Below are 14,105 nucleotides of genomic sequence, written 5' to 3' on the forward strand. Positions count from 1 at the left end.
CTCTGACCTAAATCCACGACTGGAGCGCCCTCCACCCGCCCACGCCCAGAGTCCCCAGACCAGCTCTACTTCACTGCAGCAGCGGTCACGCGCAGCAAGTCCGGCCGGCCGGCCGCCCGCGGAAAGCAGGAGGAAGTAGAGGTGGGCGGGGCAGGCGTGCCGAGCCCGCCCCTCCCGGCTGAGGCGGCTTCTTATTGGCAAACCCTCCTCCCCAGCCTCTGGGCCTCGCTTCGTATTGGCTAATATGCTCCTGGTGGGCGTGGCCTCCAGGGGGAGGGCAAGAGCGGAAGGAAAGCGCGCTCTCTCGGGAGGCGGGGTTGCCTAGGCGACGCCGGGGGCGCGCTCGGGGGGTGGGGAAGCAAGCCAGAGGCTCAATGACAAATCGGCAGGGGACTGCTGGGGTCCGGCCCCGGGTGGAGGCGAAGGAGAGGGCGGGGCAGGCTTAAGAGCTGCGGGATCAGTGCGGACGGCCGAGGCGGCGCGGGACGGGTCCCAGGTAAGGGTGCCGGTGCCTCGACAGGCCCGCTCCGGGCGGGGTGGGGCGCGGGCTGGGGAAGTGGGGTGCACCGCCCTGCGCTCGGTGACCGCCTGCCCCCGCGCCCTGCGAGTAGGCTGTGGAGGGAGGCGGAGAGCGACACGGGGTTGTCGGCCCCGTTCGGCCACGGCAGGTCCCCTGGAGAGAGCCTCCTGGCTTCCCAGCCGGCCCGGGGCTGAGGAAATGGGGGCGGCGCCCCAGCCTCTCCCTTTTCGCCGCTCCTTCCCTTTTCCCACAAATGGCCTCTGCTTCCACTTCCTGCCCTTTAGGGCCTCCAGCCCGAGTATGGTCCACTTCCTCAGTCCCTTAGTTGCCGCTGTGGGCAGGGTAAGAGCTGTAGTAAGTGTTGCAAAAACTTCCTAGTACCTTAGGAACTTGGACTGAACTGGGGCGGTGCTCCAGAAGTTGTTTGGTCTGTTTGTTTTTTGGTCCTGTCTTGCAAGTGAGCGTAGAGTTGTTTCTTTGCCCCCCCCCCCCCCCCCCATCCCGCTCCAGTTCCTTTCTGATAGTAGGACTGCCACCGTCTGTGGCTTTCTAATAGGAAGCACCACGGACTTGAACTGTGTGGCTGGACCAGGCTTCCACTCCTCTTTTCTTGCCCTCTTGTGGGTATATAAGGTTATCCGTGTCGGGGTGGGTTTAGAACTGCTAAGGGCAGAGATAGCTGTGCCCAGGCTGCTTGTTTGAGCAGTGTCCTTTCTGTGCTAATTTACAGATGAATCTTGGAAACATTGGAACTTTGGTATTGTTATCAGGTGAGCCTTCAGGGGAGAAGTTTTTGTTTCTGGTGGACTGCTTTAGAATTGCCCATGGGCTCCTGGGTGGCTCAGATGGTTAAGCATCAGACTTCAGCTCAGGTTATGAACTCATGGTCTCTGAGTTCGAGCCCCACGTGGGGCTCTGTGCTGACAGCTCAGCAGCCTGGAGCCTGCTTCAGATTCTGTGTCTACCTCTCTTTCTGCCCGTCCCCCACTCTCTCTCTCTCAAAAATAAATATTAAAATAAAATTTAGAATTGCCCATGGAAGAGTCTTGGCTGATTGTTCATTTGCGTCCCCTGTGACGTCCCTTTGTAGAACAGAGAACTTTCTGCTTTGACCTAGCTTTCTAACTTTCTTTCTTTTTAAGTTTTGGAGATGGATAGTGGGCACGGATTGTCAGAGAGTATAGCATATCTTTTAGATGTGCACATGACCTGTGTTCAGCAGAGCAACGAAGATTCTTGGAGGTCAAAGCTCAAAACAGGTGAAGGCAATATTCCCTAAACCTGGAGCAGTGGAATTAGAACGTGGAAGTTCTCAGAAAGGGAGTGACTGGGGAGGTGGTGTCGAATATTGGGAAGAAAAGGAAGGCAAGATGTGAAGACCTAGGTGTGATGCTGGTTTTGAAACTTTATTGGCGGTGGGGTCTTGAGCATGACTTTTCACCTCTGTGTGCTGGAGACCCCACGGCAGTAAAAAGGTGGTAAATAGTTATGCCACCTGTTAGGAGTACACGAAATTGGGCATGTTTAAGGTGTTCTTTGTGGTAGTGGGGGTGGAATGGAGGTAAGGGTGGGAATAAGGCCAGAGATACACATTCCGTATGTGTGGTTTTTAAAAAAAATTTTTTTTAACGTTTATTTATTTTTGAGACAGAGACAGAGCATGAACAGGGGAGGGGCAGAGAGAGAGGGAGGCACGGAATCTGAAACAGGCTCCAGGCTCTGAGCTGTCAGCACAGAGCCCGACGCGGGGCTTGAACTCACGGACTGTGAGATCATGACCTGAGCCGAAGTCAGACGCTTAACCAACCGAGCCACCCAGGCGCCCCTCCTTATGTGTGGTTTTAGTCCTGTCCCATAGACTGCTTTCTTCTGATCGCATCTGGGTCTTAACTTCCTTTTCTATTCATGGGATTTCCCACTGAAAACAGTGGGTATCTGAGATCTTGGCAAGATTTCCCTAGTGGTAGACGCTTTCCCAGGACTTTGTGAATATGGGACCCAGACACATAGGTAGGGAGACAAGAATTAGAATGTCAGATAGGATCTAAATGGGTGTTGGTGAAAGGTGGAAGAAGTAGAAAAGTTCTGAATTCTTAATTCTGCCTTCATTCTTTAAGGTTCTTGCCTTGGCTGGAGATGGCTCGGGACTCTGGAAATTTGTAAACCAGAGTTGAGGTAATCCTTTGTGCCACATCGCCCAGTCCCACAATGCCTCTTTGCATTCAGTTACTAAATCCCTCTCCACTCATGAAATTTATGGAAGTTAGAAACATTGTTGGAAACCTTTTCTGAAAGCTAGATTTGGAGACAGGATAACACCGAAGAGCTGCAGTTTTTGGAAGAGATCTTGGTGAGCTCTTCTGAGGTTCCCAGTGTAACTTGTCTCAAGATGATAAGGCAAGAGTCCCACTTTTCACTGGATCCAGTTGCTTCTGAGCAAATAACTAACCCCTGCTGTTAGATATGCAAGACACTTGAAGAAAATTTTTTTTTCAAGAGAATGCATGTTGTTGAGAAGTCCGAATCAAAGAAAACAGAGTGCCAGAGAAAATGCAATCTTTCCTAATCGTGGGGGAGGTGGGGAAGGAAGAGGAAGGAAATGAACATTTATAGAGTATCTGCTGTCCACTTGGCACCGACCCACTGATCTAAGCAATACCAGATACGTATCTGACCTTGGAGATTTGACCATGAGCTGGTTCCTTTAACTTCTCAGTTCTCTCGGTTACTTAAGAATACAAATATGGGCGTATATATGTACATATTCTTAGAGGTTTCAAAACGGAGAACCCAGTAGGCAAGAGGGTGTATGAGCTTTTGGACGGGTGAGAGTGGGGAGAAACATGACGAGAATGTGGACGCGGAAAGTCAAAGAGGGAAGGTATTTCAAGTTTATGTTACTCTAAAAAAAAAAAAAGGGAATGCTTATAATTTTTGTGAGTGTTCCCTATGGTGGTTGTAGATGACTCTTTGAGGAGTTTGTGCGTTTTGAAAACAATTGAAATCTGAATGCAGAGAGTGGTGCCATTAATTGATAATTAATTGATAATTGATTAATTGACATTGTTGTCATTGTTGATTTTGCCAGTGCTTTGTGGGCATCTTATATATAGTGTGTACATGTATTTTCTTCACGTAATGGCATGAGTTGAAGGAAATATAGTGGTTTGGTCATGTGTGGCTGGCTACCTCTAAAGTTCATCTGTCTTGAATGAATTTTCTACTGCTGTATAATAAATTAGCCCAAATGTAACAGCTTAAATCGACAGACGTTCGTTGTCTCAAACCGTTTCTGAAACTCAGGAATCCGGGAGCAGCTTGGTTGGGTGATTCTGGCTCAGGGTCTCTTCGGAGGTTGGAGTCATCTGATGGCTTGACTGGGGTTGGAGACTCTGCTTCCAGGGTGGCTCACTCTCCTGGCTGCTGGCTGGAAGCTTGAGTGCCCCACCATGAGGGCCTCTTTGTAGGACTCTTCACAACGTGGTGACTAAGTTTCTCCCCAGAGCAAGTGATCTGAGAGAGGGAGAGAGAGAAAGAGGACAGTCAAGATGGAAGGTGTGATACCTTTGTATCTAATCTTGGAGGTGACAGACGTACCCTCACTTTCTACTGACACATGGACCAAACCTGGTACAATGTGGGAGGGAACTATACAAGGAGACCTTGAGGACCCTGGACATTCTTGGAGGCTACCAGATTTCCTTTTGAAGGTTTAGACCAGACATTATTGAGCAAATCTTTGTCTCGTATGCTTACGAAAGTATGTATGATGGGAGAATAAAATGCAGCCAGGGTTTTTACCATTTTAGAAACTTTTAATATTTTACTTTTAACTTTATGTTCTTTCTTCTGTTTTTTCATTGTCAGATGCTAGAATTAATTAGCCAAATATGCAGTAGCTTTGGAAATTAGAAATTTAAATCTAGCTGATCCTTAAACCAAATGGAACAGCTGAGTTTTTTTTTTTTAACCCTAAAACAAATTGGTAAAAAAAAAAAAAATTATTGCCAAAATGATCTCCTTGATGAACAGCTTAAAATTAGTCATTAATCATCTGTGTATTTTTAAAAATAAAATTCACTGGCAAAGGAACTAAAAAAATCTTAAAAAACCTAATCTGTGCCCCTCTCTTCCAATTATTATAAATCTTTGGGCAATATGTATTTGGCCAGCAATTTTTCATTTCTCTTTTTAAAACCTAATACCTTTAAATTTTTTTTAATGTTTATTTATTATTGAGAGATGGAGCATGAGCATGGGAGGGGCAGAGAGAGGGGGAGACAAGGAACGTGAAGCAGGCTCCAGGCTCTGAGCTGTCAGCACAGAGCCCAACGGGGGGCTTGAACTCACAAGCCACAAGATCATGACCTGAGCTGAAGTCGGGTGCTTAACTGACTATACTACCCAGGTGCCCCAAAACCTAATACCTTTTAATTATCTACCTGGATGGAAGGACTTTATTCTTTTAGCTTCTAGATGAAATCTCCCAAAGTGTCTGTCGGTGGAGAGAAGAGGCATCCTGAGCCTGAAGCCTGATTCAGTGATTTCTAAGTTCCCTTCCAGCTCGAAAACATCTCTTCTGTGATTCTAGTATTTTCATACAACAAATATCCTTTGCACAAAGCATATTTGGAATGAGGGGTTTCACAAGTCATGTTAAATTGTAACGTCAGAAACCTAAGTGTGGAGAGAATGGCTTTTGTTCAGTCCGGCCCAGTTGAAGGTTGCTCGAGTGGTCATGAGGCCGCCTGGAAACTCAGCAAAGCTGGCATTTCCTTTTTTTCCCATTTTGGCCCTTTTCCCATCCACTGCCCTAATTTGTGAGCTAGTATCTTTCTTTTCTTTCATCCTACCTCTCCTGGCATCCCCCCCTCCTTCCTTCCACCCCAGTCTGCCAGTAACAACAGGAAAGGACTGGTGGACTGTCGTCCAGTGTGGATTAGCTGATCCTGTTATCAGTAGTGGACGTAGTCATTGTGGGACCTCTACTCCTCCTTGTGTGTTAAGCCTTTTTAAAAATCTAAAATTACACGTGCTCATTCATTAAGTGCTGCCATTTTTAACTTCTAGAGGGGTTCTGGACCCAATTCCAAGGCTGTACGTGTGTGTGGTTCCCCCCCACACCACTGTGCAGTTCTCTGACACCAGCTGGGTGTCTACATTTTAACTCCGTTCTGACACTGTCTGCGTGGAGACGGCATCAGATTCCACAGATTAAGGGTCTGGCACCCCCAGGACCACGCTCTACTTCAGATGCCAGTCGCAAGCCCAGACCGTTCCCTGTGCTTCTGACCGACTCACTACAAACCAGAGGTGCCCATGACCCCCTGCCTGGGTTTGATTAATGTGCTAGCGCGGCTCACAGAACTCAGCAAACCCATTTATTCACGAGCTCAGGGATTTATTACAGGGGTGTTAAAGGAGACAAATCAAGAGCCAGACGAAGAGCTACGTAGGGTGAGGCATTGAACGAAGGAGCTTCTGGCCTCATGGGGTTGGGGGCCTGCACGTGGCACGTGGTTCCCTGACCTGGAAGCTCTCCACACCTCCTTTTGGGGTTTTGTGGAGGCTTCATTACAGAGACATGATTGATGAAATCACTGCCCCGCAGCCCCTTCCCTTCCCAGCAGGCCCTTCCCTTCCCAGGAGGTCGGGGGGTGGGACTGGAACTTCCAACCCCCTGTTCAAGGTGGGTTCCTCTGGCAACCAGCGCCCATACTTAGGTGGTCTAAAGGTCACCTCATTAGCACAAACCTAGTTGTGGTGGGAAGGTCATGTTATGAATAACACGACACCCATTCCACCTTTTTGGCTCTGAGGCTTTTCAGGAACTGAGGACAAGAAGACTTAAATATTATAACAAAAGATGTTCCTGTTGCTCTTTGCATTCAGGAAATTCCAAGGGTTTGGGGAGCTGCGAGACGGAAACTGGATGAAGACTAAATATACATGAGAAATACATTTTGGCCATCTGAAGGAGCAAGTATGTATTTCTTATAAATCACAGCGTCACAGCCTCCTAAATAGTTCTAAAGTCTAGCCACTTTCCCCGTCTCCACTGTCATCCTCTTAGGCCCCCATTGTCTCTGGTCTGGCCTGCTGGACCTCCCACATCTGCTCTTGGCCCCTCTGGTTTCCCGTACTTTAACTGGAGTGATCTTTCCAACATGCAGGACTAATTATGTCACCCCTTTGCTGGAAGCACTTCAGTGGCCTTCCATTGCCCTCATTGGAAAGTCTGCAGTCTCTACAGTGCTGGGCCTGCGGGGTCTCAAATGATCTGGCCCTTTCCTTCCCAGTGTACTATCGGCTCATACCAGACCCTACCTCTTTCTTTCCGCTCCGGGCAGCCACGGGGGTCTTCTTCGGTCACTTGACTGTGTCTTGCTTGCTTCCTGTTGCTTCAGGTCTTCCTAAAAGCAATACGAGAAGGGAGCAGAGCACGTGAAAGGAATCCTAGGTAGGAAAGCACTTGGCCTGCTCGTGGAACTGAAAGAAGGCAAAGCTGGCCAGGGAGAGGTTGGTGAATAGTGGCTTTGGATTTTATTCATGGGGCGCCATAAAGGGCTTTATGCCCACTTTTATTTGCGGTTTTGGAAAACTCACAGTAGGGGCTGTGTGAAAAATAGGTTGAAGAGGGGCTAAAGTGGCCATGATAAGCCACTTTGAAAGGGGTGTTGGAGAGGGAACCAGTAAAATTGGTCACGAACTGAGTTGGGGGAGAGGCAAAGGGAATCCAAGATGACTCTCAGGTTTTGGCTTTAGTAATAGCTTGGGCACAACTAGTCACTTGAGTTACTGCTACTAATAGTGGAGATGGAAAAGGTTTGAAGCAGGGAAAGAAGAATCGGGAGTTCTATTTTGGGAATGTTAAGCTTGAGATTCTCACAGGACAGTCACGTGGGGAGAGGTGGCAGTTTGGCAGAGGGATAGGAGTCTGGAGGTCAGGAGGATTGTCTAGGCTGCATTTTAGAAGTTTGGGAGTGGCGTGTAGGGCTGCGGGAATGGATGAGGTCACTGAAGGGGAGTGTAGGGGCCGGAAGACGGAGCTCTGAGGAGGACTGACATTTAGGAACCAGGTAGAGGGGGAAGACCTGGCCTAAGATGCCTGACAGAGAGCTGCCAGAGAAACAGCAAGCCCCGGAGGTGGGGGGTGAGGGGGAGTGTGGTGCTCTAGAAGCCAGAAGGGACAGGATCCGGAGGGAGACCCCAAGAGGGGTCTTTGAATTGGCCTGCTACGGGCCTTCCCTTTTCCAGGCAGGGTTGGCTCGCAGTTGCCACACGCTCTTTGGTGAAAGCGGAGGGCATGGGAAAGGAGAAAGAGAACAGTTTTGTTTTTTTAAAGTTTATTTATTTTTGAGAGAGAGACAGAATGCAAGCAGGGGAGGGGCAGAGAGAGAGGGAGACACAGAATCCGAAGCAGGCTCCAAGCTGTCAGCACAGAGCCCGATGCTGAGCTCTAACCCTTGAACCGTGAGATCATGACCTGAGCCGAAGTCGGACGCTCAATGGACCGAGCCACCCAGGCGCCCCAGAAAGAGAACAGTTTTTATTGGAGTTTGCAACGTGGGGTTTAGGGGTGACCCTGACCAGCCCAGTGTCCTGAAGTTATGCTGGGGGAGGGAGCCACGCTGGAAGGGAATTTGTAAATGAAGAAGGGAGGAAAGGAAACCCAAGGCCTTGTCGTGCAGAGTGGGACCCTTGGGCCAGGACCGATCTGGGTTGATAGGCAGTGCAGATAGGCTGAGTTGGTAGGCAGTGCAGACTCTGGGCTCCCCTCTAGACCTATGGAATCAGAATATAAATTTTAACAAGATTCCCAGGTAATTACAAGTTTGAGAAGCATTGGTATAGATAACCAGGGCTACAGGGAAATTGTGTCACTAGCTGGGGGGGGACAGATGGCGATCACAGGGGTGTGTATGTTTAAGATGAAGATTCAGTAGATCTTGTCTGTATGCTGTTGGGGGTGATCCCCTACCGAGGTAAAGACTGATTAATGAGGCAGGAAAAAGGGGACAGCGACAGGAATGCTGTTCTTGGGTAGGGGGGTAGGGACGCATGGAGCAAAGCCTGTGTGGAGTGCTTGGCTTTGCTACGAGCAGGAGTGTGCTCTTCGTGCAGCGGGAGACAAGGAGGAGGTGGGTAAGGATGCTGGTAGGTTTGTAGATTTGGCGCAGGAGCAATGAGGGAGTTTGTGCCTGATGGCTTGTGTTTGGGAAAAGTGAGGTAAGATCATCTGTAGAGTGTGAGCTTAGGGAGGGCATAGGGGAGAATCAGTAAAATTTCTAGGCAGCGAATGCCCGTTCCTAGTTTGGGATCGTAAGTGCATTTAACATGAAGTTTCGTAAGGCTGGCTGCAAGGGTCTCTTTCCCTCTCCAGCAGCGTTGATGTTGATGCGCCGGGTGCTGGGGCTGGAAAGGAGTGAAAGGGGCCAGGGCGGGATGGTAACCAGCGACAGGGCTTTCATAATGTGAGATCTAAGCTCCTGAAGGAGGGAGGTGGGGCCCGGGGAGGTAAGGCACAGAAAGAAAGTGCTAGAGGCCAGTGCTTGCGAGTAACCATCAGGCGGGGAACCGCGGTGGTAGTAGCAGCAGCTACTGGGGTAGTGGGCATTTACGCGAGCCCGAGCCCCAGCCAGAAGGAAGGAGGCCGAGGCTGGAGACAAGTTGGAGGCAGCCGTCTCTGAGGCTGACGTGCCGGGCATGAGCACAGCAGTGTTAGGTAGGAGGAAGGAAAGGGTTTTTGGAGAAGAGGAGGACAAGGACTTGGGAGAGGCCGAGCTCTGTGGCAAGTTGTCCAAATGGGCACAGGAGTCACTAAGGGGGATAACAGGAGAAAGGGGTCGAAGGGAAGTCTGTGAACCAGAAGCAAATACCACCAATAGATGAGGGCAGTGAGGACGTCCATAGATGACCTGAGGGCAGCAGGGTGGGGGGGAAGCTGATCGCCAGAGCCTTGAAGATAAGGGGCTTTTGCAAGAGGAAGGAGGGGAGTATTGGAGGAAGGATGTCCTCTACTGGAAGTGACAAGTGAGAGGGAGGAAGGACACTTATTTCTTCCTGGCCCTGAGGCACATGGCAGGAGAGGAAGATAGTGTCTACTTAAGATATGGTGTCCCCAGGGCACAGCAAAGTCTCAGGGAAAGCTAAAAGCTTGTGGAAACTTCTTGGAAGAAGTGGGGGGTCTTGAGTTGGTTGGTGTTCTCCTGGTTGTGGAGGGTGGGGGAAAGGAGTCATTTCAGAGGAAGGCGGAAGTCCTGTTTTTCCTCTCTAGTTACCCCAAGATAGGCAGGGCAGGTGTTCAGGCCGGGTGGTAGAGAGACTCACCCAGTCATATCGTGATCCGGCCCTCTTCCCTCCCAGTGTGGTGTCCTGGCAGGTGTCAGCTCCGCTGGCAGAGGACTGAGTCTCTGCAAAGAAGGCTCCCCTATTCTCGTCCTTCTTTAAGGACTGGCAGCTTATCCTGCCTTCGAATAGGTCTGGCTGGTAGGCCAGTTTCTTTCTCAGGACTTTCTAGACTGTCAGAATGATGTTCAAAAGTCAGTTAAGTGCCTACTTAGAGCCGGGTATTTTCTCACGTAATGTTAACAACCCCCAGGATACAGACCCCCTGTGTGTTTTATGGATGAGGGTGAGGCCGAGGAAAGCAACTTAACTAAGGGCATTAGCTTCCCACAGACAGACTCCAAACTTCAAGTTGACTGTTTTTTCTCACACTGTAGTTGGTATATAACTACTTCAAAAAATTGTGGTAGGGGCGCTTGGGTGGCTCAGTTGGTTAAGCATCTGACTTTGGCTCAGGTCACGATCTCACCATCTGTGTGTTTGAGCCCCGCGTCGGGCTCTGTGCTGACAGCTCGGAGCCTGGAGCCTGCTTTGGATTCTGTGTCTCCCTCTCTCTCTGCTCCTCCCCTGCTTGTGCTCTATCTCTCTTAAAAATAAATGAACATTAAAAAAATTAAGGAATTGTGGTAAAATATACATAACATAAGATCTGTCATTTTAGCAATTATTTTAAAAGGAAGCTCTATACCCAAGGTGGGGCTCAAACTGACAACCATAAGATCAAGAGCCACATGCCCTACTGACTGAGCCAGCCAGGCACCTCTCCATCATTTTAGTGATTAAAAAAATTTTTTTTAATGTTTATTTATTTTTGAGAGAGAGAGACAGAGACAGAGGTCAGATCATGACCTGAGCCGAAGTCAGATGCTCAACCAACAGAGCCACCCAGGTGCCCTTCCAACACATTTTTAATTATCCCATTCTGCAGCTCTGTGCTCATAAAATACTGACTCCCATCTTCTCCTTCCCTGGCTCCTGGCAACCACTATTCCTCTTTCCATCTCTATGAATTGACTCTTCTAGGTACCTCACGTAAGTGGAATCATATAGTATTTGCCCTTTCGTGTCTGGCGTATTCGACTTAGCCTAATGTCTTCCAGGTTTATCTGCATTGTAGCTTCTGTCAGGATTAAATTCCCTTTTAAGACTGAACAGTATTCTGTTGTACGGATGTACCACATTTTGTTTTCCATTCATTCATCAGTGGACACTTGGACTGCTTTCACTTTTGACTGTTGTGAATAGTGCTGTGGTGACCGTGGGCGTACAAATCTGTGCAAGTCCCTGCTTTCAGTTTCTGGGGGTATGTTCGGGGGGGTATGTAGTAAGTGTTTTCTGTCGTGTATTTCCTCCTTGAACTTGTGCTGTAGTTGCCTGTGCCTCTCTCTCCTTAATGAGCTTTCTGATCCATAGTTCTGTGTCAGTGATAAAAATTCCGGTATTTCACACCGTGTTTGAAGGTCTTCCCCACCCTACCCTAGTCTGCTGATGGAGCAGCCTAGTGTCATGGCTCCAAGAGTAGGCTCTGCAGCCAGACTGCTGGGCTTACCGTCCCAGCCCCGCCACAGACTAGTTACATGACCCAGCAAATTCTACACGCTCTGAGTGCGTGTGATACCCTAGTAGATGCCGTACAAGTGGAAATAGTAGTAGAACGTCTCTAAGCAGGATTGGTTTGGGGAGAGTAGTTCAGAACAGGGACATGTATGCTAGTTCCAAATTTGACCTTCTGCGACTGAGACATGCAGTGGTTCTAATGTCTCCGAGGCTGCCTTTGCGGGTGGAAGGAGCTGGAGTCTGGATAAATTGGTAGACCTCTCCAAGGCCAGTGCAACCCCCAGGTTCCATTGGGGATGAGTGTATAGTGGGAGAAGACTTTGTTTCAGAAATAACTGTATACTTAAAAAAAAAAAAAATCAGAGCTTGCAAATTACCTGTCACTGTTCCATTGCTTTGTAGTTCAGGAAAGTCAACATATAAATGAACTAACCTTTCAAAGTTCACCAGTTACCACTTATCCTCTTGAGACCAGACCTCTCAGCCCCAATGGAGAACTTGTTTTTCTTTCATCTGCCAAGTCCTGAGTGTCTCCTAAGCGCCAGGCACACTGGGCACACAAAGGTGAATGGGCAGCTCTCAATGTGGTGGGAGAGACAAACATCATCTAAGAATAAATTACTGGTTTATTTCAGTGCAACAGTAGGTGTATTGGCAGGCAGGGGAACCTACTCAGGGAGGGTCAGCTCTGCTGGGGGAGACCTAAGAAGGTGGTAGAGGAAATATTTAGGCTGAGTGTTAAATTATAGGCGATCCTCCATCAGGAAGAAGGGCAATCCTGGCAGAAAGAATAACATGTACATAAGGGTACAGCCTGGAAACAGAATATTTATGATGAGTGACTTCAGAGCTTTCTGGTTTTTGTTTAAGTGACTTTAGCTTGTTTTGTTAATTTAGTTGTGGGGTTTGTTTTGTCTTGTTTTGTTTTGTTGGTGGGAGAACATATAAAGAGATATTCATCAGGGAGCAGACATACCTAAAACAAATTTCCTTAGGCACTCAGGAGGAGTACTTTAAGTTGTTTTGCAGATTTAGTTTCAAGGAGGAAAAAAAAACAGCAAAGACTGGAAAGGAACTTAGATCATTTAATTCAACTTCCTTGTTTTTTTTGGACCTGGAAACTGAGTCATACATGAATGACAGCACAAAAATATTCTCTCCCCCAGTGCTAATGACAATAGCAGTTGTTCAAGGGAAGGGAAAAAGGAGTTTCCTTCTTTAAGTTAGTATGTGCAGGTGAGGCTGAGGACGCAGAAAGACTGTCCTCTGAGAACCGTGGTGACTTCAGTTGTTTCTTGCCAGGACTGTCGCTCCTGGAATGCCGTATTCAGTGAAGAGCAATAAGAAAATCCAAACTTGCCAAACAGAGAAGTCAAGACTGAGTATCTTCCTTTCATAGAAAGATGTAGCAGAAGTTGAACAGCAGCTCAAGTGACTCGGTGTCTGTGGAGAGATCGTTAGCTGACCCATACAGATCCTTCGCTAGGTGGCCTGCCGTACCTGGAGCTGAGGTGCTCCGAGCCACATCCAGGTTATTCGGGTCGCTTAGCCATTCACGTTCCGCCCGCCCCGGCAAGGGCCTGTGGCTCTTTCTGACAGTGCAAAGCCATAGGAGAGATGGTCCGTCCGAAAAATCGCTGCCAATTGAATAACAATCAAATGGTCATAAATCCTCTCAGGATTCCTTATTTAAATCAGCGGGTGAAATGATGAGACTCTTAGGAGTACTAGGTTGTTCTAATTTGTAAAGGGTGTCTCTGGTATAAGTGTAGGGAGTTTGCCTTTTGTATTGAAACACCGGACCCTAAAGCTACAGGTTTTTATTTACTCTGAAACATGTTTGCTTGATGATCTGGCAATCTCTGTTTTAAGGGCCTGGGCCATAACCAATAATGACAATCCCGTAGTAAGTTCAAATAAACACTTAAATGCCAACCTTAAGAGAGTCAAAGTCTTTAGTGACAAATTCGCAAAGCTTAAAAAGTAGAAATTAATGTTACCTATCTGCCAAATTTTGCTTTTGACATTAGGAAACAATGGCTTAAATTTTTTAGGCTTTTGGCAGTAAGTAATGGAAGTAAGATATAGATGAATCCAACTGTTTAAACATTTTTTTTTTTTATTAGTTTTCTTTATTTCTGAGAGGCAGAGTGCATGTGGGGGAGGAGCAGAGAGAGAGACGGGGGGAGACACAGAATCCGAAGCAGGCTCCAGGCTCTGAGCTGTCAGCACGGAGCCCGACGTGGGGCTCGAACTCACGAGCTGTGAGATCATCACCTGAGCTGAAGTCAGACACTCGACCGACTGAGCCATCCAGGTGCCCCAGATGAATCCAACTGTTAAGTTTACCCTGTGTTCTAGATTTTATGATGACCATAGTTTGGTAAACGTTATGTTCTTCAGGTTGATGAGAACGGAAATATTCCTGTCATACAAGGGTATAAGAGGGAAAAGGGCAGGCCTGGCACCTGGCCTTATGGAGCCTTAAGAGTAGCGGAAGAAATAAGCAAAAAGCATGGAAGGAGAAAAAGAAAGGAATTACAAGTTGTGATCAGTGCAGTGAAGGGAGCCAAGAGGCTGACATGGAGACTGAAAGAGGGTCTACTTGAAGTGTGGGGGTCCTTCACTCTCTGAAGAAGTGACCTTTAAATGGAAAGTTCTAGAAGGAATTGGGTTTGTG

The 14,105-nt window shown here is 48.1% G+C and overlaps 1 protein-coding gene across 2 annotated transcripts in view; it reads left to right on the top strand.

Moving 5' to 3' along the window:
• Positions 1–334: 334 nt before the first annotated feature.
• Positions 335–14,105, top strand: part of RALB (RAS like proto-oncogene B) — a 44,332-nt gene continuing 30,561 nt past the window's right edge. The window contains exons 1-2 of one of the 2 annotated variants that reach the window (XM_058715536.1): positions 335–496; positions 6,413–6,503. The gene's annotated coding sequence lies outside the window, so the exon portion shown is untranslated. The remainder of the gene's footprint in view (positions 497–6,412; positions 6,504–14,105) is intronic. The other variant, XM_058715535.1, reaches the window with a different exon arrangement.

The sequence above is a fragment of the Neofelis nebulosa genome, chromosome 2, assembly GCF_028018385.1.
Source record: "Neofelis nebulosa isolate mNeoNeb1 chromosome 2, mNeoNeb1.pri, whole genome shotgun sequence".
Lineage (NCBI taxonomy): Eukaryota > Metazoa > Chordata > Mammalia > Carnivora > Felidae > Neofelis > Neofelis nebulosa.